The sequence below is a fragment of the Microcaecilia unicolor genome, chromosome 11, assembly GCF_901765095.1.
Source record: "Microcaecilia unicolor chromosome 11, aMicUni1.1, whole genome shotgun sequence".
In the NCBI taxonomy this organism is placed as follows: domain Eukaryota; kingdom Metazoa; phylum Chordata; class Amphibia; order Gymnophiona; family Siphonopidae; genus Microcaecilia; species Microcaecilia unicolor.
In genome coordinates this window covers 141,455,712-141,478,540 of record NC_044041.1, presented here as the reverse complement: position 1 = coordinate 141,478,540, position 22,829 = coordinate 141,455,712, and the positions used below count along the sequence as shown (strand labels likewise).

At 46.6% G+C, this 22,829-nt stretch overlaps 1 long non-coding RNA gene across 1 annotated transcript; it reads left to right on the top strand.

Moving 5' to 3' along the window:
* The first annotated feature begins 1,639 nt into the window (after positions 1–1,639).
* Positions 1,640–21,879, top strand: LOC115481135. Its single transcript, XR_003943895.1, has 3 exons — positions 1,640–1,650; positions 7,545–7,547; positions 21,734–21,879. It is a non-coding gene; the product is annotated as an uncharacterized LOC115481135 (long non-coding RNA).
* The last annotated feature ends 950 nt before the right edge of the window (positions 21,880–22,829 follow it).

Here is a 22,829-nt window from a genome sequence, read left to right as displayed (position 1 = left end):
TGTTGTTTGAGTGAGCCTGGGTGCTAGGGATACCCCAGTCGTGAGAACAAGCAGCCTGCTTGTCCTCAGAGAAAACGAAGATACAGACTGTAGCAGGTATTCTCCGAGGACAGCAGGCTGATGTGTTCTCACAAACCCGCCCACCTCCCCTTTGGAGTTGTCGTTTTCTTTGTTATTGCTTTTCGATCTAACTGAGCGGGACTCTCACACGACGGACAGGAAGATGGCCTATCGTGCCCGCACGCTGGAAGTCTCTGGCAAAATTTTGTTGCTATGGAAGATTTCCGTTTGTGGGCCTGCCGTGGACGCCGACCCCAGTTGTGAGAAACAATTAGCCTGCTGTCCTCGGAGAATACAGGTATGTATCTTTGCTTTATTGTTCAACATTCAATATTAGATTTTATTCCATGCTGTACCTATAAATTGGAGGGCAACCGCAGAGGGAACGCTTCGGGGGTAACCAGAGGCAGCCTGCTTTCTTTGCTATTGTGCCAGCATCAGCAGGAACAATAAAAGGACCCACTGAGGGGGAGAAGACCGAGAGATACCGGACCTCAAGAGCCAGGGAGAAGCAGGTATTCTGGCCTGGGTGGAGGGAAGAGGAGCCAGACAGGGAGTAATACATCTTGTTCTACTTCTCCCCACTTCCAAGTCTATAATGTACTGAGACAGGGTGGCAAAGGGGTGTGTCAAGACTATGATCCTCAACTAACTTTCCTCTGCTATTTTCATCAGCCCTTGCTTCCCTTGCCTCTCATTCCCCCCCCCCCCCCCCCCAAGGTCTGTGGTCTCCTCGTTTCCCTGGCCTCCTCTACCGTTACGTCTGACATCTCCCTTTGCTTCCCTGGCCCCCCCTCCCCTCTGGGTTCCCCTTGCTTCCTTCTCCCACCAAGTGTGAAATCTCACTCTTGCTTCCCTTGATGATTCCTCTTGTCTTGTGCATCTTGCACTTGTTCTGCCCCCTTCAGCACCTACATACACACACACACATACTGTATTTGTATTTTATGGGCTGAAAAAAACAAAGAAGGTTGTGTATGGTGCCTCCCCACCCCTCCCCCTTTTTAATTTGTTTTATTCTATGGTCTGAAAAAAAAGGGTGTGTTTGTATGTTCCTCCCCATCTCCCCATCCATTTTCCTGCTGCATAGCTGAGTGGGAAGAAGAAGACTGACTGTCCATGGCATTCTGTACACCCCCCCCCCCCCAAGATTAGAAGCCAGCCATGAAATGAGGTGTATCCCAGAAACAGCCAACGCCCAGAAGACAGTGGTATGTGCGTATAAGCACCATTTTTAAAAAATCCAATTGGGGGAGCAACTGCTCCCCCTGTGTCCCCCCCCCCCCCCCCCCCACCCTAGCTACACAACTGATTTTGGCATAGAATTCTGTAATATAACTGCTGAAAAGCTTCTTAAATAGGAATTAAGCTTCAGGGATGCACAGAAACAGAAAGCTTTTTTCTATGAATGAACCTGCTAGAACCATAAGAGGCTAAATACCCAGGACTACAGCCGTACAAGATTTTAAAACTAAACACAGGATTTTTAACTTTACCCTACCAGCAACAGGGAGCCAATGCAGGGATTTTTCATAGAGGAATTACCCTGTCAAATTTAGATCTGCTCATGGAGAATATCAAGCATAAGCAGTTTTTCTATAGTCATCCGAAGAAAACGTAAGACTGAATCTGATGTATGAAACAACGATGAAAAACTACAGATGAAAGTAAATGTTTAATTTGAAAAATTCCCTTCAGTGCCAAATCCAACAACCCACCCAAATTATAAACACAGACTGAAGATTAATCATTTTACTGTCTAATATTGGGTTCAAAGTTGGGAGAGAGGGAGATTTCCCACTCATTCATAACAGTAGCTTTTCAGGATTCAATTTAAGATGACTGATTAACTTTATTTTATATATCGCTGTTCCTGAGAAATAACACAGTGGTTTACAAATTAAAAACACAACCAGGGAAAGAACTCCATTAGCTGATAGGACAGAGGGAACAAATCTAATGCTCCTGAGTTCTTTTCCAAGAGAACTAAAAAATACATTAAAAGAAGCAGAGACACGAACCCTGCGGCACTCCACAGCCAGTATCCATGTTGATGAACATGTCTCATTTTTAATAACTGGGGGGGCCCTTTTACTAAAGGGTTGGCATGCAGCAACAGGCTTGCCACACACCAATATGGACCTACTGCCGGGCTACCCAGGAGCCTGGCGGTAGTTTCCACCCCCAGAATTCCCAATCAACAACTTATCCAATAACAGATCATGATTAACAAGATCGAATGCAGCAGAAAGGTCCAACTGGTATTACGGGCTCTCTTTTCTAAGCCGCGCTAGAGGCGCATTAGCTAAGGCATTAGCATGCGCTAACCACGTAGATGCCCCATTCCTATGGCATCTACACAGCGCTAATTTTAGCACATGTTACAAATGCTACCGCACCTTAGTAAACAGGGCCCTAAGATAGTTAAACTAGGATCTATATATATACAGAAGAGAGGCAAATAACAAACTTGATACTTCTGTTCATTATAGGGTCACAAGTATCAATATCGTTCAGTGGGCTCATTGAAAGTGAAGTTATGATGTTGTCAATATGCTTGGTATGTAATAGGACTTAGGGCCCTATTTACTAAGGTGTGCTAGCGTTTTTATCGCGTGCTAAAAATTAGTGTGTGCTAACCGTTTAGATGCCCATAGGAATATTATGTGCATCTATACAGTTAGCACTCGCGCCTCTAGCACAGCTTAGTAAACAGAGCCCTTAGAATTTTAATAATACAGAACATAAATAAATATTATTATTATTACTACTGACCTGTAGCAGATGTTCTCCAAGAGCAGCTGGACACATATTGGGCTAGATTCAGTAATGATACTAAAAAAAATCACTGCTGAACAAATCTGCGCTCATTAGTATTCTATAGTGGGTACTCAAGGATGAGCACCCTTTCTAGAATAACACTGAGTGCTGATTTGAGTGCCAGAACTTATGCCTTCTGAAAACAAGTGTAATTCCCGGTGCCCAATTTGGGCATATATCCCCGATATTCTATAATACTGCGAATAAATTTTAGGAAGGCCCCATACCCACCCATGCACCACCCTTGGCTACACACCTCTTTTCGATTGTGCGCTATAAGATTTGGGTGCACACTGTTACTGTTATAGCTTTAGCAAGATGTATGCGCATATTGAAATTGGTGCCAATTAATGCCAATTAGAAAATTATTGGTACTAACAGGCTTGTTAGCCAATTTAGTTGGACACACATCTTAGATCAGCACCCAAATATCAGCATCCAATTTTGGGCACCATATATAGAATCTGGGGGATTCTCACTTCTGGGTGATGTCATTGATGGAGCCCCAGTGCGAAGAACTTCTCAGCAACTTCTAAAAGCTTTTAGAAGGTCGCACTGCATATGTCATCTTCCGCAGTGCGGGACCAAACAGTCTACTGGAAAGCTAATAGAATACAATTCCTGGGGGAGGTCGGTAGGTATGTCAGAATATATGTCCTTGCTGTCCTTGGAGAACACCTGCTACAGGTGAGTATGTTGCTTTCTCCAAGGACAACATATTTTCACTGATGGGAATCCCTAGCTACCAGGCTGTTTGAAAAAAATACAATTTATTTATTTATTTTAATCAGCCTGGAACAGAAACAAATGGGCCTAAAGGCGTTAGATTCTAGATCCCAAATAGATTCTGAATCCTCACTTGGATTTCTGTAATGTTCTATTTCTTGGTATTGTGTCAATATCAGAAAAAATGCAAATCATACAGAATACAGCTGTAAGACTAGTACACAGATTGAATAGATATACTAGTGTGTCCCGGTCTCAGGCTCTTGGGACCCTGGAAGCTATGTGAGCCCTTGGACCACTGATGACAAGCGGCAGCAGTAGGCAAGACCCCAACCAGAACTGGGTAACAAACAAGGCAGGAGAAGCTGTAGAATGGCAAAGCTGGAACAACCAAACTGGAACCACAGGGCTGGGAATAAGCAGGACAGAGAAGCTGGTCTTCACCTGCACTGATCACCATTCCCCTAGGGGTTGAGCCCCCAGGTGCAGGCGGCCGGCAAGGACTTGCTGGACTGAGCCTGCAGACAGACTGGACCACCGGGATTCTCACACCGGACACAGGACTCTAAACAAGCTTGACTAAAACAGGGTTCTGGACTTCTAGATTCAGGAGACTTAGACAGGGTATCGGATACAGAAACAAGCTTGACTGAAACAGGGTTCAGGATTAGGGGTACTCAGACAGGAGGGAAAGGAAGCCAAAAGCAGACAGGGTTGGAATCAAGACAGAGGTGAGCACAGGCACCCAGACCAGAACAAGGCTGCAGTGCTAAGCACAAAGGATTCAGGGTTCTCAGGCAGGAGGGAAAGGAAGCCAAAAGCAGACTGGGTTGGAATTAAAACAGAGGTGCCCACAGGCACGCAGACAAGGCTGAAGTGCAAGTAGCTGACCAACAGAGACAGAGAGCAGAGCAATGGCTGAAGCTCCAGTAGCTGACCAACAGAGACAGAGAGCAGAGCAATGGCTGAAGCTCCAGTAACAAACACAGACAAAGAACAGAACTCTAGACAAGAGCAAACAGAAGTGCCACAGGCACACCAACTAGAAGCTAGGCAGAAATGCAAACTGCATACAAACTAACCTCAACCTTTGGAGATGCAAAGGCCCTGAATGCAAGTACACCACTTCCTTATAAAGACTCTCACTGATGATGTCACCTACTGCAGGACAGGAGCAGGGAACACACTGACACCAAAGAGAGGCTTGGAACACACAGGAAGTGGGCACACAGGAAAGACAGACAGGAGCCATCTTGGACGCTGGACAGGCAGGAGCCATCTTGGACGCTGAACAGTCAGGCGCCATCTGGAAGCTGAACATCGGGAAATAAGGTGAGTAAAAGAGGAGTCACGACCACAGCGTGACACTAGTGTTTCAACTCATCTAAACAAACTGCAACTGGCTTCCCATAGCAGAAAGACTCATGTTCAAAGCTGCTTGTTTAGTTTTTCAAATCTTACAGGGCTTCACCTCTGAACTGCTGACTAAGACCGCTTCACTATATCTGCTCCAGTCTAACAGACTGAAACAACTAATGCTAAGCATCACCATTTCAAAAGACAATTCAAAATCAGAAGATTTTCAGCTTTCTGTTCCCCGTACTTGGAGTCAAAATATGGAACTCTCTACTTACTCCATCAGAACAGAAAACAGCTACCTTGACTTCAGGAAGAGGTTAAAAACCTTTCACTTCCCAAAGACTGCTTCATAATAATCCATCATGACTTCTACTTCCTAGTATCATCCATTATCCTTTCCTTTAATGTTTTATCCTCTTCCATTACACCAATGATCTCTAATGTTTTTCATACCTCACACTAACACTATCTGCTTTTGTCTCAGAATGTAAAACCGCACTGAACCCTGGAAAGGGGACATTAGCGGTATACAAGAAATTAATTGATGGACAGACTAACCAAAATGACTATCACATCTGGAAGTCTTGCTCTCAGCAATAATGAGATATGCAAATATCTTCTCTGAAGGCCAACCTCAAGTGGACTAATGAAGCCATGGTTCTGGCATTATGAGGCATTACACAGCCCTCTAAATTCAGCCCAACTTGGGCATAAGAGAAGAAGATACATTCTGCTAACCAACTGGATAAAGTCCATTTACTTATAGCTGTCCCCATCCTGTTAAGGTCAAAAGAAACAAAAATCTGGGTGGATTGTCTATGGGCTTTAGACTGCTCCAGATAGAAGACTAAGGCTGTCTTGCAGTCCAAAGTGTGCAGTGTGCTTTCGCTGGGATAGGCATGAGATTTTGTAAAAAAAAGTTGATAGAATAATTGACTGGTTAAAATGGTTTGACACGATCTTAGTAAGGAACTTAGGATGCGTGCGAAGAACTACTCTTGTGATGAAATCTTATATAAGGTTGTTCAGCTACTAGAGCCTGAAGTTCACTGACCCTAACCTTCCAAGTCAAAACCTTCAGGTGACAGGTATCAAGGGGCTCAAATGGAACATTCATTTGCTGGGTGAGAATAAGTGCATAAGTATTGCCACACTGGGACAGACCAAGGGTTCATCAAGCCCAGCATCCTGTTTCCAACAGTGGCCAATCCAGGTCACAAATACCTGGCAAGATCCTGAAAAAGTTCAATACATTTTATGCTGCTTATCCCAGAAAAAAAGCAGTGGATTTTCCCCAAGTCAATTTAATAATGGTCTATGGACTTTTCCTTTAGGAAGCCATCCAGACCTTTTTAAAACCCCGCTAAGCTGGTTAGCCTTTTCCACATTCTCTGGCATCTAATTCCAGAGTTTAATGGCATGTTGAGTGAAGACAATTTTTCTCCAATTCGTATTAAATGTACTACTTTGTAGCTTCATCGCATGCCCCCTAGTCCTAGTATTTTTGGAAAGTGTAAACAGACACTTCACATCTACCCGTTCCACTCCACTCATTATTTTATAGACCTCTATCATATTTATTTATTTATTTATGGTTTGCTTATATCCCACATTTTCCCACACATGCAGGCACAATGTGGCTTACAAAAAGTTAAATAAAATCACAAAATAGAAAGTATACAAGGAGGAGACAGGATGAAAAACATCTAACAGGGTGGATCAAGCAGGGTAAGGGTCAAGGAGAGTGCATCAGTCAATGGTGAAAAGTGGGAGTAGGTCTTGGCAAAGAAATAGGTCTTTAACAACTTCTTGAAGAGGGAGTGGTCCGCTTGGGTTTTAAGGAGTTGCGGGAGTGCATTCCAGTGCTTAGGACTCCAATAGCGAAAGGATCCTCTTGTACCTGACACCCTTACAGTTCGGGAAGTGCAGATGGAGATAGGAACGAGCAGCAGAATTGGCATTTCTGGGCGGAAGGTTGATTAAAGGGTGCATGTAATCTGGGGCAGCCCCATAGATGATTTTATGGGTCAAGGAGCAGAGCTTAAAGGCAACACGCTCTTGTAGAGGCAGCCAGTGTAATTTGAAACGCAAGGGTTCAGCATGGCAAAGCGTCGTTCTCTTAGGATGAGTCTCGCAGCAGTGTTCTGAACTGTCTGGACTTTTTTCAACAGAGAGGCCTGGCAGCCCGCATAAATTCCGCTACAATAGTCCAAGTGGGAGAGGGACAAGCCAGTGGACAAGTGTGCGGAACAAATCTCTAGTAAGGAAGTATCGGATGCGCCGGAGCCTCCACATGGCGTGAAACATATTTCTGGAGACTAAGTGCACATGGTTGTCCAACTGGAGGTGTGTGTCCAGATGCACTCCTAAAAGCCGCAGGCTGTTGGCAATCGGAAGAGCGGAGCCATTGTGGGAGCATCGTATCAGTTACTGGGGTGTGGATGGATGAGAGGATGAGACACTGAGTTTTGTCTGTGTATAACTTGAAACGGAATACCCGAGCCCAGTGCTCTATGGTGGAGAAGCAGGCATCAATGAGGGTAGCAATTTCTGACACGGTGGTGCGAAAGGGGATGTAGACTGTGATATCGTCAGCATAGATGAAAAGGGTTGAGGTCCAGTTTTGCAAGAGCGGCGGCTAAAGGCATCATCATGATATGAATAAGGCAGGTGAAAGTGGAGAGCCCTGTGGAACCCCACAGGAGGCCTTTCATGGATCAGAGGTAGCGGAATTCACTGTGACCTGGTAAGTTCTTGTAGTCAAAAAGCCCTCAAACCGTGTAAGACAGGGACCTCCAATGCCAAACTGCACTGGCTTCCCACAGCAGAAAGACTCATGTTCAAGGCCGTCTTTTCTCCAAGCTGAAGAACCCTAGACACTTTAGCCCAGGGGCGTAGCCAGGCAACAGATTTTGGGTGGGCCTAGGCAAGAAGTGGGTGGGCACCAAATGTTCTCCCCTACCACCACCAAAAGACATCTCAGCTGACAGGAAAATGCTTCTTTCCACCTTGGCAGTCTGCAGCAGGCATGCGCTGAAAACTGAACATGCACGGGTGCCAGTATCGTGGAGAGTAGCATTTTCATTACCATCAGGGGGAAGTCTTCAGCTGGTAGAGCTTGGGATCTCCACCAGCTACCGCTAAATGTGTGCTACTGTTTGGGTGGGCCTGAGCCTAAGTGGATGGGCCCTGGCCCACCAGGCCCACCTGTGGCTACGCCACTGCTTTAGTCTTTCCTCATAGGGAAAATGTCCTACCCCCCTTTATCGTTTCGTTGCCCTTCTCTGTACCTATGAGGCCTCATTTTCAAAGAGATAGATGCCCAAAAAGTGACATGTCGCATTTGGACGTATATTTATTTATTTATTGCATTTGTATCCCACATTTTCCCACCTATTTGCAGGCTCAATGTGGCTTACAGAGTTTGGTTATGACATAATCATTCCATGATATCAGATACAATTAGTAGGTGAGGGAAGAGAGAAGGAATGTGTTAGGCAAGATATAGGTGGACTGTAGTGGTTGGGTGAGTTGGTGAGGTAGTTTGTAAGGCTATGGATTCTCTTTGTAGGCCTTGTTGAATAGATGTGTCTTCAGAGATTTGCGAAAATTAGTTATTTCATCGATAGCTTTCAGGGCTGTAGGTAGTGCATTCCACAGCTGCGTGCTCATGTAAGAGAAGGTGGTGGCATGTATCAGCTTGTATTTTAGTCCTTTACAGCTGGGGAAGTGCAAATTGAGAAATTTGCGGGATGATCTCATGGCGTTTCTGAGAGGCATGTCCACGAGGTTTAGCTTGTAGAATGGGGCATCTGCGTGAATGATTTTGTGTACAATTGTGCAGATCTTGAACGCAACTCGTTCCTTAAGTGGGAGCCAGTGAAGTTTCTCTCTTAGGGGTTTTGCACTTTCATATTTGGTTTTCCCAAATATGAGTCTGGCGGCGGTATTCTCACAGAAACCTCCAAATCAGTATTATTGAAACCTCTTTTTGGATGTCTATCTCTGAAGTCCGTCAGGAGGATGTCCAAATCTCAAGGGGGGTGTGTCACGGGCATGTTCAAGGCGGGACTTGGGTATTCCTAAGACGTGGACGTTTGTTCAGCATTAATGGAACAAAATAAGACATCCAAGACTAAAACTTAGATGTTTTGAGTTGGACCTGTTTTTGTAGTGAATAGCTGTTGTAGGAATTGAACCCACTTCCCCAGGATCAAGGTCTGCTGCACTAACAACTAGGCTACTCCTCTACTCCACACAGGAGGTGCCCCAAATTACCACTGGAGGGACTCAGGGATCACCTCCCCTTACTCCTTCAGTGTTCACTATCCCCCTCCCACCCCAAACAAATGTGATTAAAAATATTACTTGCCAGCCTCTGTGCCAGCCTCAGATGTTATACTCAGGTCAATTAGAATAGCATGCAGGTCCCTGGAGTAGTCTAATTGTGGTGCAGTGCACTGAGAAGTTCTGAGAGAAGAGGACATTTCTCTGGTAAGTGAACACTATTTTACTTTGTGCTTTGGGAACTTAAAGATTGGTGTTTTAAAGGAAGAATTGTAGGTTACTACTACTTATCATTTCTATAGTGCTACTAGACGTACGCAGCGCTGTACACTTGAACATGAAGAGACAGTCCCTGCTCGACAGAGCTTTACAATCTAATTAGGACAGAGCAAACAGGACAAACAAGAGATAAGGGAATATTAAAGTGAGGATGATAAAATAAGGGTTCTCAACAAGTGAACAAGGGTTAGGAGTTAAAGCAGCATCAAAAGGTGGGCTTTTAGCTTAGATTTGAAGACGATCAGATATGGAACTTGACGTACCGGCTCAGGAAGTCTATTCCAGGCATATGGTGCAGCAAGATAAAAGGAACAGAGTCTGGAGTTAGCGGTGGAGGAGAAGGGTGCAGATAAGAGAGATTTACCCAGTGAATGGAATTCCCGGGGAGGAATGTAGGGAGAGATGAGAGTGGAGAGGTACTGAGGAGCTGCAGAGTGAATGCACTTATAGATCAATAAGAGGAGTTTGAACTGTATGTGGAAACGGACAGGAGGCCAGTGAAGTGACTTGAGGAGAGGGCTAATATGAGCATAACGACCCTGGCGGAATATTAGTCGTGCAGCAGAATTTTGAACAGATTGAAGAGGAGAGAGATGGCTAAGTGGGAGACCTGTGAGAAGCAACTTGCAATAGTCTAAGCGAGAGGTGATAACAGCGTGGATGAGGGTTCTGGTAGTGTGCTCAGAAAGGAAAGGGTGAATTAATGATAGGCAAAATAAAAATATAAAAAAGCGAATTTTATCAACTAATCTCCAGAGACTTTTCCCCTTAGGTTTAAAAACTTTGTACCACAGCATTAACAGATAGACTCTAGCAGGCACTGCAGGATCTAGTTTAGTATTAAGGGGGAATAACAAAAAAAGGGATAGAGAGAGAAAAGCAAGCATTATTAACTAGTTGCCGTGGAGGGGCATCATCGAACGTGAACGCCTATCTCCATGGGCGTTTATCTCCGAGAACGGGTCCGTGAAGGGGTGGGCCAAACCGTATTTTCGAAAAAATGGACGTTTTTGAGCTGGGCGTTTATTTTTTTAGCGATAATGGAAACTAAAAATGCTCAGCTCAAAAACGTCCTAATCCAAGCCATTTGGTCGTGGGAGGGGCCAGGATAGTACACTGGCCCCCCTGATATGCCAGGACACCAACTGGGCACCCTAGGTCAGTGCGGTGGACTTCAGAAAAAGCTCCCACATGCATAGCTCCCTTACCACGGGTGCTGAGCTCCCAACCCCCCTCCCCCAAAAACCCACTACCCACAAATGTACAACACTACCATAGCTCTTAGGGGTGAAGGGGGCACCTACATGTGGGTATAGTGGGTTTTGGAGGCCTCCCATTTACCAGCACAAGTATTGCAGGTGGGGGGGGATGGGCCTGGGTCCACCTGCCTGAAGTGCACTGCGGTACCCACTAAAAGTGCTCCAGGGACCTGCATACACGCAGACCTCTAGGACTTGTTGCTGCTGTATAACATTGGCACACCAGTTGACACCTGAATAAGCACGTTTACTCAAAGTTAACTGCAGAGGTTGTGCCCCACTGGCAACGAGTCTCCCTGATACTGAGATTAGCAGTAGGTCAGAGCTGGCAGAATGCTGTACAATGCCCTCTTTCAGCCACATTCAAGGTAAGAACTAAGTTCTCTAACGTGGCTAACACAGGAAAGGGAACTAAAACTGGCTTACAAAAATGGCCACTACCACATGGACTACAACAGGAAACACAACAGGGCACACTCTGACCCAGTAGGCAGGGGGAAAAGCACCATGGGAGAAGAACCTACCAATTACCAGCATCGTGAGACTGTAACACAAGCTAATGAAATCACGGAGCCCAATACCTTACACCCACCACAATGCAATGCTGATGTGACCCTGTAGTGCACCCGAGAGCCACATCTGACCCAGGGAAAGGCTGTGAGAGGATCGAACACATTCTATTGTCATGGAGGTGGGTACGGCATTTGAGGCTGGCATACAGGCTGAGAAAAAAGTTTTTAAAGTGGGGGTTTTTTTTGGTGGGAGGGGGTTAGTGACCACTGGGGGAGTCCAGGGAGGTCATCCCCGATTCCCTCCAGTGGTCATCTGGGCAGTTGGGGCACTTTTTTGGGACTAGTTCGTGAAAAAAAAGGGTTCCAAAAAAAGTGACCCAAAATCGTGGTAAAAACGCCTTTTTTTTCGATTATCAGCTACAGACGCCCATCTCTCCTCGGCTGATAACCACGCCCCAGTCCCGCCTCCGATACGCCCCTGTCAACTTTATTCGTTTCCACGACGGAGTGCAGTTGGAAACGCCCAAAATCGGCTTTCGATTATACCGATTTGGGCGCCTTTGCGAGAAACGCTCATCTCCCGATTTGGGTCGAAATATAGGCGTTTTTCTCTTTCGATTATAAGCTGGATAGTGTACAACCCTTTTCCCATAGTTTTAAACTGACGTTTTCTCTAGAAATAGGCATTTTCCCTATAGTTTTAAACTGAAACCTAGAGGTAGAAACTTAACAGCCAAAAACTCGTTCGAAAAGGCAGTTATTTTCTGTTCTTTGGCTGCTGGAGAGGTAGCAAGTCTAGCGACCTCAATTAGGTACTAACTAAGGTGTGGGGGAGTAGAATATTTGCATAGGTTGCTGAGTTACCTTCAAAGAGCCTGTTTAAAAAAGGCCCCTTAGATTCAAAACTATATAAAGAGGAAAGGTCCCACTGAACTTTCTTTCTGAGAAGTTCTGAGAGAAGAGGACATTTCTCTGGTAAATGAACACTATTTTGCTTTGTGAACTTAAAGATTGGGGTTTAAAGGAGGAATTGTAGGTTAGTGATAGGCAAAATAAAAACAAGCAAATTTTATTTATTTATTTATTGCATTTGTATCCCACACTTTTCCCACCAATTTGCAGGCTCAATGTTGCTTACATTATGCTGTAATGGCGATCGCCATTTCAGGATAGTGGTATTGCATTAAGGCGTATAAATGGTAAAGTAGAATACAAAGTGGTAATGCATTGAAGTGCCTGAATGATAGAGTGAATTATAAAATAAGTTAGATAATCAATTATAGAAAGTTAATTTCCGGCATGAGAAATATAGTGGTAGTGCGTATTGTGTAACTTTCGTTAGTAGCAACGAAGGTTATCAGTCTAGTGTAAAAAGTTCGGTTTTGTCTAGTTCGAGTGGAGTCTAGTTGTATAGTATTTAGGATGGATCATTATGGTATGCCGTCTTGAACAGGTTGGTTTTCAATAGTTTTTGGAAGATTGTTAGATCGTGCATTTTTTAATGGCCTTTGGTAGTGCGTTCCATAGGTGCACGCTTATGTAGGAGAAACTGGATGCATATGTGGATTTATATTTAAGTCCTTTGCAGCTGGGGTAGTGGAGATTCAAGAATGTGCGTGTTGATCTTTTTGTGTTCCTAGCTGGCAGGTCTATGAGGTCTGACATATAGATCGGGGCTTCACCGTGAACGATTTTGTGGACCAGGGTGCAAACTTTGAACGCAATATTGGGTGGTATGCACAGATTTCTCTCCACAGTGTGCCCACAGATTCCGGATCAACTTAGACAAACTGTGTCCCTTGGTCTGAGAGTATTTCTCATAGATATCCTACCCAAGAAAATATTTCTAGCACGGCAGTGGCAATTTTCTCTGATTCTATCTTCATAGTCTTTTCCCCTTCGTTTTAAAAACTTTGTACCACAGCATTAACAGATAGACTCTAGCAGGCACTGCAGGATCTGCCCACCCCTAGGACAACTCTTAATTTATAGTCAGTTATTGTAATTAAGGTAACAAGCAAGGAGTGCTCTTACAGAGTTTTAAATACATTTCATTAACATCTAAGAAGGAAACACTAAATAAATCATACAATATACTATCCACCTTATAATTGAAAGAGAAAACGCCTAGATTTCGACCCAAATCGGGAGATAGACGTTTATCTCACAAAACGAATAAATCGGTATAATGGAAAGGCGATTTTGGACGTTTTCGACTGCACTCCATCGTGGAAGCGTACAAAGTTGACGGGGGCGTGTCGGAGGCATGGCGAAGGTGGAACTGGGGCGTGGTTATCGGCCGAGGAGAGATGGGCGCCTTTCGCCGATAATGGAAAAAAAGTATGCGTTTGTAGCTAGAATTTAGGGCACTTTTCCTGGACCCTGTTTTTTTCATGAATAAGGCCCCAAAAAGTGCCCTAAATGACCAGATTACCCCCAGAGGGAATCGGGGATGACCTCCCCTGACTCCCCCAGTGGTCACTAACCCCCTCCCACCACAAAAAATGATGTTTCACAACTTTTTATTTTCACCATCAAATGTCATACCCACCTCCCTGGCAGCAGTATGCAGGTCCCTGGAGCAGTTGTTAGGGGGTGCAGTGGACTTCAGGCAGGTGGACCCAGGCCCATCCCCCCCTACCTGTTACAATTGTGCTGCTTAATGCTTATTAGTCGTCCAACCCCCCAAACCCACTGTACCCACATGTAGGTGCCCCCTTCACCCCTTAGGGCTATAATAATGGTGTAGACTTGTGGGCAGTGGGTTTTGAGGGGGATATGGGGGGGCTCAACACACAAGGGAAGGGTGCTATGCACCTGGGAGCTTTTTTACCTTTTTTTTTGTTTTTGTAAAAGTGTCCCCTAGGGTGCCCGTTTGGTGTCCTGGCATGTGAGGGGGACCAGTGCACTACGAATCCTGGCCCCTCCCACGAACAAATGCCTTGGATTTATTCGTTTTTGAGCTGGGCGCTTTCATTTTCCATTATCACTGAAAAACAAAAACGCCCAGCTCACAAATTGTCGAATAAAACATGGACGTCTATTTTTTTCGAAAATACGGTTCGGTCCGCCCCTTCACGGACCCGTTCTCGGAGATAAACGCCCATGGAGATAGACGTTTTCGTTCAATTATGCCCCTCTATATAAGCTAAAAGACATTTTTATATTAGGCTAATATCCTTAATACTGTAGCAAGTTTTAAATTATTGAAAAACTCAAAAACACTAAGATGGAGTCAGCAGTCCAGCAGCGAGAGGGGTGCTATCCAGTCTTTTGCATTGATTGACACATTATGATTATCTCCCAGTTGGTGAGATGTCATATGTGTGTGCCCAATGCAAAGAGCTCTTAGCTCTCAATGAACGTGTCCGTTCTCTTGAGGCTAGAGTAGCAGACTTGGTGGAGCTGATGGAGACAGAGAGGTATATAGAGGAGACCTACAGGGATGTTGTAGAGAAGTTCTACCTCTAGTCTGGTAGCCCCTGTGCTACCTTGGAGGAGGGAGGTCTCCTAGAAGGAGAGCATCACCCTGGTGAAGTAGGAAGTACTCCTGTAGCCAGGACTTGCCCACCAGGGGATGTACTATTCTCTCGCACCGAGGATATGTCTCCAAGTGCTGCCCGGGAGGGAAGGGTTAGGACAGCTTTTGTAGTTGGTGATTCGATCATTAGGCATTGTTTTTAATTAGAAGGCTGCTCTATCCCTTCCCAATTAGCATGAACCAGCCATTCTCAACTGGGAGGGGTAACAGAAACCAATGCTAAGTAAACAGGATATGAGAAAGTATATTGTTTATTTGCTTACCAATTACAAATACATTTCTCATGAGAGAAATAAACAGTAACATAGCTGGATGTCATTCTGTTTGCTTCTCCAAAATATTCTTCTGAGAGGTATATAGTTTATATACCTGTTTCATACAATAATTCCTTCTTTTGCAAGACTGTCTTTCTCAGAACTTATCTGATTTCCAAAGTCTGGCAACATTCTTTTACTGCTTACACTAGTCTCCTTTCCCAGGCCTATTTGTAGGGGTACCATAAATTCCAGAGATCATAAATCCCAGAGTCATGCAAGCTCTGTCAATTTGATAAATTCCAGAGTTATACAGACTTTATCAATCTCTAACCTTTTAACCCATTCCATAATGCATAACTTGTGTTCATAACTTCTTCATCTCCCCCCCTTGAAGATCTTATAAAGAGCTTCACTTATATTAAGTTTGTGACCTTGGTGTTACAGAAAACATAAATCACAACCTAGTCCTGCACCTAGGACGTGTCTCGCCTTTATTTTGTTAATTTAGTCTACACATTCTGGGTTAGTGCTCCGGCCTCAGGCTGGCTTGGGTTACAGGCCATTCAGATTCCCTTAGCAGGAGGAAAATCCGGTTCCTGTCTTTACCCGTCATGGCATACAACCTCATGAGCACTAAAGGGGGATTTCAGTTTCCTACATAAGTGTCTAAATCTTAGTCACATTATTAAGGTTAGGGAGTAGCTATGAGTCACACTTCATGCCAACTGTATAGTATTGGGATATATATATATATATATATATATATATATATATATATATATATATATATATATACAGTGCAATCCGCTTAAGTGCAAGGGCCTGGGACCGAAGAAATAGATGCAGTTAACAGGAGCGTGCGCTTAACCGTTGTGAGCCAAAGAAGCTTGACATCTGATAAACATATGAACAGTACTGTTTATTAAATGTACACTCAATACAGTCTCTGTTATTTGGCTTTCTTAAAATAGTCAGTGATAGTCCTCTGCACACTACGGTGTCTTTGGGTTTCGTAGATTAAGTCTGCCAGACGGTAAAATCGTTCATAGCTCTGACACCCAGTGTTCTCCAGGTAGGCCCTAATGGTGCTGAGACCCTCCAGCGCTGTAGCGAAAGTGGCAGGAGGTTGTTGGATCGGTGCCTTGCTGCTCATCTGATCGCTTGCTTCATCGGTGGCCGTTGCCTGCTTGCAGGCGCAGAGCTCGACATCCGTGCTGTCACCGGCTGTCTGTATACTGCAATCGACAGCTACGTATCGGTGGAACTGCTCTTTGCTAACACCGGCTGGGATGTCAGCAGCTTGTTGATCTGCCGCGCTGGCCATGGCTGCATCCGTTTGGTCCCTGCCCGCATCCTTGAAAAAGCCTGCCCGCCTGTAGCATTTGATGATGGTTGCCTGTGTGACCCGATTCCAGGCTTCTTTCTGCAGGTGTAGGGAATCCAACAGGGACAGAGAACGAGCCAGTTCAATGGCACGTTTGTTATCACCAGTCTGTCCGTCCATAAGGCCCATCAGACGCCTTAGAAGAAGAGCACGATAATGGGCTTTAAAATTGGCTATGATGCCCTGATCCAATGGTTGGATCAGCGAGGTAGTGTTTGGAGGCAGGAAGACCAGCTTAACATGAGACAGCCTGGCAGGAGCATTGTGAGCAGCAGAATTGTCGCAGAGCAGCAAAATGAGACGCTTCTGTGCCCTCATTCTGGTGTTTAAATCCTTTAGCCACTGCTTCCAAAGGTCCCCAGTCATCCACGAATTGGCATTCGCCCGGTATGACACAGGGAGCCGCTTCACGTTCTTGAAGCAACGGGGCTGTTTGCTCTTCCCGATGACCAGGGGTTCCAGCTTCTCACCCCCATCCATATTGCAGCATAGGAGGATGGTCAGTCGTTCCTTGGACGCTTTGCTTCCCGTAGGTGTGGCCTGCTTGAATGCCAGTGTGCCATCAGGAATGGCCCGCCAGTAGAGGCCGGTTTCATCGGCGTTGAAAATGTCCCGAGGTGCATACTCGTTCAGGATGGAAGGAAGAACCGACACCACCCAATTTTCAGCCCCCGAGTCATCAGCATCCTGCCTTTCACCGTGCTGCTTCTTAAATGTGATATTGTTCCTTCTTTTCCACCTTTCCAGCCACCCGACAGTGGCTTTGAACTCATTTAGCCCAAGACAGCCAGCTAACTGGCCAGCTTTCTCCATGAGCAGCGGACCGCTTACAGGAAACTGTCTGCTCCTGACCTGTGAAAACCACCGAAGGAGAGCCTCCTCAACCTCCTCAGCCTTTCCCGCCCGCTTACATAGTAACATAGTAGATGACGGCAGAAAAAGACCTGCATGGTCCATCCAGTCTGCCCAAGATAAACTCATATGTGTATACCTTACCTTGAATTTGTACCTGTCTTTTTTCAGGGCACAGACCGTATAAGTCTGCCCAGCAGTATTTCCCGCCTCCCAACCACCAGTCCCGCCTCCCATCACCGGCTCTGGTACAGACCGTATAAGTCTGCCCTCCCCTATCCTAGCCTTCCCCCCACCTGCTCCGCCACCCAATTTCAGCTAAGCTTCTGAGGATCCATTCCTTCTGCACAGGATTCCTTTATGCATATCCCACGCATGTTTGAATTCCATTACCGTTTTCATCTCCACCACCTCCCGCGGGAGGGCATTCCAAGCATCCACCACCCTCTCTGTGAAAAAATACTTCCTGACATCTTTCCTGAGTCTGCCCCCCTTCAATCTCATTTCATGTCCTCTTGTTCTACCGCCTTCCCATCTCCGGAAAAGATTCGTTTGCGGATTAATACCTTTCAAATATTTGAACGTCTGTATCATATCAGCCCTGTTCCTCCTTTCCTCCAGGGTATACATATTCAGGTCAGCAAGTCTCTCTTTATACGTCTTGGAATGCAAATCCCATACCATCCTCGTAGCTTTTCTTTGCATATGAGCTACTTTTTGTGTATATCTTACCTTGATTTGTAACTGCCATTTTCAGGGCACAGACCGTACAAGTCTGCCCAGCACTATCCCCGCCTCCCAACCACCAGCTCTGGCACAGACCGTATAAGTCTGCCCAGCACTATCCCCGCCTCCCACCACCGGTGATATTGCCAAGGTAGAAAACACATGATGGAGGAAATGAGAACAGAGGCATAAGGTCTACCAATGGTGCTTTGTTTCCACACACACTCTGGAACATGGAGGGAGCTGAAGGATCTCACATCTAAAATTAGTAGAAACTATGGACTGTGTTGTTGTTGTTGACTTGGTTGGGGTGGCTTGACTTGGTTGGGGTTGGGGTGGGGGTAAAGGAGAGGAGAGCTACGAAGCACGAGTGGTTTTCTGTAGGTTAGATGAGGGAGGTTTGGACTTACTGGTCTGGGGGGATAGGAAGGTAGAGGAATGGGAGAATGGGACTACGAATGGATAGTTACACTGTGTACTGATGGGATAAGAGGATTGGTTGGTGGTAGCAGAGGTAGCATCAATGTATATACAACTGAGAGAAACTAGGGTAATTACGAGATATCATCAAATTTTCACATTTCAACAGTACTAGTTCTGAACAGGAATCAGTGTTAAGACTATGCAAAATCATCGGTCGAGATATAAGACATTGTCTGTACAGTGCTAGTGCATGTGTGTAACCCTACATTTACAATCAGACAGAATATAAGCCAAGGTAAAATGTGTTGATGAATGGTTTACTTTCAGAAACAGTTGTAATTTGGGTGGAATAAATTTGTGATAATTAGTGTAGTTAGGAAGGCTGTTTAAGAAGTGTAAATCATGGGGTGGGTGGGTCTAAACTTAAAACTTGTGGACTGTGTTTCCTGCAAAATCTGTAGAATTTATACAAATAATGGCCAAAAACCAAGCAAAGCCAGGCAGACTTATCTGTGGTCTTTCAGTACTGGAGGCTGGATTCAAAAGACCTTATGGGAGGCTCCAGTTCCCTCAAGCAGAATCTTAAACCACACCTAGGCAATTCAAAACTGTTTAGAGGAAACCAGGTGGGGGGAGGGGGGGGCTTCAGCACACTTTTTGATCAGAGGGAAAGAGCAATGCAGAGTACTAGCAGCCTTAATTCCAGTGTTCAGATTGACAGACATCAATAAGATAATCAATAAGCAAGCAAGTTTAGTAGAGCACATAAACTTAAAACTTGTTACACCATAACATTACTTTTCAAATAAGCAAGACATGCTATATAAATCCAACATCTTACTGGACAACTACCAACATTTTTAACATTTTTCTCCCCTATCCCCTAGCTTCCCCTTCTACCCCTTGTTCCCCACCATTTTGCATGCCACATTTTATTGATGACAGTACAAGACATACCTATTTACAAGTAATATAACTATGCAAACGTTCACATTCAAAACCTTACTTCGCAAAGACTTTCTCCACTCCGTCATCAAACTTTAACCCACCCAAAAAAATGTCCCCCCTTTCCCTCCCCCCCCCACTCTCTCCCCCCTCCTCTGTTAGGTATCTATCTCCCAGATCACAAGGCTGGACAAGTAGGGGTTCCATATCGCCAAAAACTCCTTCCCTCTTGGGGGATCCCCTAGCCTCCCCAGCTTCCCACGTCACCAACAAATGCACTTGGTTCCTCCAATGCCAGTTTGCCGGGGATCCTCCGTCACCCAATATTGTAATATAACTTTTCGGGCTACTAGGGTTGTTTTATGACATAAAAGGGTGGCAGGTTTATTCATCGGATAGTATGTCTAACACAAATTGTTCCACAGACCCCTGCACCCCCTCTTTTAGTGTATTAGCCAAAAACCGTCTCACCTGTTCCCAGAACTGCTGAATTCGGGGACATTCCCATATCGCATGGAAGAACGTATGTCTAAATTGTTTACATTTAGTACAGTTAACCCCCTCTTGCGGTTTCATATGTGCCAATTGTATTTTGGTTATATATGCTCTAAGCAGCACTCGTACTCCACATTCCCTTAGTCTCTCATCTTTTGTTAGTAGGACAATATTTTTAATGGTTGCAGCTATATCCCAATCCCCCAGAGACTTCCCCAGGTCCTCCTCCCATCTTTTCTTTACCTCTGTTTCCGTTGTGGGTTTCTGTTGCTTCGCCAGTCTCCCAGAAGCTGGTGTTCCCGCTTCGAGATTCGCGAAATTTGACTGGGGTTCACGCCATATTCTCGGGCAATAGATGCCTGGCTCTGCCCGTTTTTTAATTTCTTCAGCACTTCTATTCTTTCACACAAGGTTAAAGTCTTACTTTTGCGTTGCTCCATGGCACACTGTAATCGCCTTTTCTCCGCACCTGTGCCGCCTGTGGACCGTTAACCAACGAGACGTCGCACCCCTTGGTTGCGTGGCAACAGAACGGGAGGGTCGGCGGGAGCATCCCCGGTGCTCTCGATGGCTCTTTGCAAAATTTCAGCAAAGTGTTGGCCGGGAGCAATACCGCATGTGGCCACCGGAGGGCACCCGCTATGGAAGTCGGAAAGGGTTCTTTTTTGCTTCCCTGCAGGCAGGCAGCAGATCCACAGGGTTGGCTAGGAAAGCTGAGACTCTCCCCTCCAGGGAAGGGGGTGGGGGCGACTTTTCCTTCCAACAGGTTGGAGAGGTTTCTTCGGATTACTATGTTGGTGGTGCTCGCCGCCGACCGGGGCACCTCGACCGAGAAGCCTGCCTGGGCTCAGAGGGACCTGCATGTGGCTAGTCCAGAAGGGCATTGCCCGCCGCCGTCGGAACCAGCTGCGGAGGGCGCTCAGGGGCCGCAGAAAGAATGGCCATGCATGGAAGGCGCCAGCAAGGGGAGAGAAGGTCCAGAGAGCCAGACAGCCCTCAGAGGGCTGTCCCTGGACTCCCCGAGCGGGACCTTCCTGCCCCTGGTGTGTGCCCACCAGGGGGTGCTCCCAAGCAGCACAAATGAGGGCTAGGACCTGCTCTGGGAGGTTGGAACGAAAGCCTGGGATGCCCACTTCAGAGTGAGAGCCCTGACTTTTTGTTTTGACAGTGTGGCGGCAGAGAGGCGTGCCTGCCTGTCTCTGTACTAGACTCTTTGTTTCTCTATTTCTCTTCCAGTAGGCGAGAGTGATTTTTTTCCTTCTTGTCTGCTTTTCCTCTCTCATGCCCACCGATCGATTTGGCACTTCAGACCTGAACGGGGAGCTCCCTCGCGGGCCGGCTAGTCCGGTGTTCAGGCGATGTGGTTTCTCCCTACCTGTTCGGGTCCTCTGGGGAGGGCTCCCTCTGAGGGTAGCCCACGGTCTCGGGCGAGGCCGAGGTGTCCGGCAGTCTCCGTGCAGGTGTCCGAGAGCTCTCTGGGAGTGGGGTCTGGGCCCGTCTGCCCTCTCATGCGCCCCTCCCGGGTGAAATGCGTTCCTCTGGCTGCCGGTGACGTGTGTCTCTCTCCATGGGCGAGGTTCCCTGTCGGGTGAACCCCGCGTGCTGACACCTCCTTCCCGCCGCCAGCTGCGCAGAGGCGCCGGCCTTCTGCCGTGGAGCGGAGGCCAGGCCGCTGCCGTTCCGGCCATCCCCCTTCTCCTGGGGGGGGCACGTCCGGTCCGGCGCCGCCGCGGCTACCTGGTTGAACCTGCCAGTAGCATATGCTTGTCTCAAAGATTAAGCCATGCACGTGTAAGTACGCACGACAGGTACAGTGAAACTGCGAATGGCTCATTAAATCAGTTATGGTCCCTTTGATCGCGCCATCTGTTACTTGGATAACTGTGGTAATTCTAGAGCTAATACATGCCGACGAGCGCTGACCTCCCGCAATGCGTGCATTTATCAGACCAAAACCGATCCGGGGGCTTGCCTCCAACCTCCAACCTCGGGCCGATCGCACGTCCCCGTGACGGCGACGATCCATGCGGATGTCTGCCCTATCAACTTTCGATGGTACTTTCCGTGCCTACCATGGTGACCACGGGTAAAGGGGAATCAGGGTTCGATTCCGGAGAGGGAGCCTGAGAAACGGCTACCACATCCAAGGAAGGCAGCAGGCGCGCAAATTACCCACTCCCGACTCGGGGAGGTAGTGATGAAAAATAACAATACAGGACTCTTTCGAGGCCCTGTAATTGGAATGAGTACACTTTAAATCCTTTAACAAGGATCCATTGGAGGGCAAGTCTGGTGCCAGCAGCCGTGGTAATTCCAGCTCAGTTGGAGACTGCTGGCTGAAGAGGAAGGAGGTGCAGTGAGGAGCTGTGTGAGAAGGCTGGGAGGAAGCACCAGAAGGCCCGAGTGTGAGCCAGGGCAGTGAGGGGGCCTGGGCCTTGGGAGTACCTGAGGACCAGGCTCCTAGGCCTAGTAGGTCTGAACAAGCATGGAGCGGAGCAGGGGGTTCCAGCTCGGAGAAGAGCCCAGCAGTGAACAGCAGAGGAGCACTGAGAGGAGCAGTGAGAAGGGGGACGCTGCAGTCGGCAGAACCCTACCAGCTGGTGGAATACCAGATAAGGGCCAGGAAGCCCCTGGAGCGAGGAGGGAACCCCAGGGGGAAAGGCCTGTTCCTAGGACTGGCAGTAGCAAGCAATGGACAGGTGAAGAACCAGGGTGCAGTAAGAGCCAGGGTGAAGAGGCCCCAGAGGGGAGAGTGGAGCAGCCACACCGGGGATCCAGCGGACTAGCCCAAGGGCATGGCCCGGGGAGGTTTAGCGGAGACCCAGAAGGTGGTGAGGCATGGCTAGCATTGGAGAGTTCGGAGGACATTTGGGATGAGAGTGAAGAGGATGACACTGATTGGGA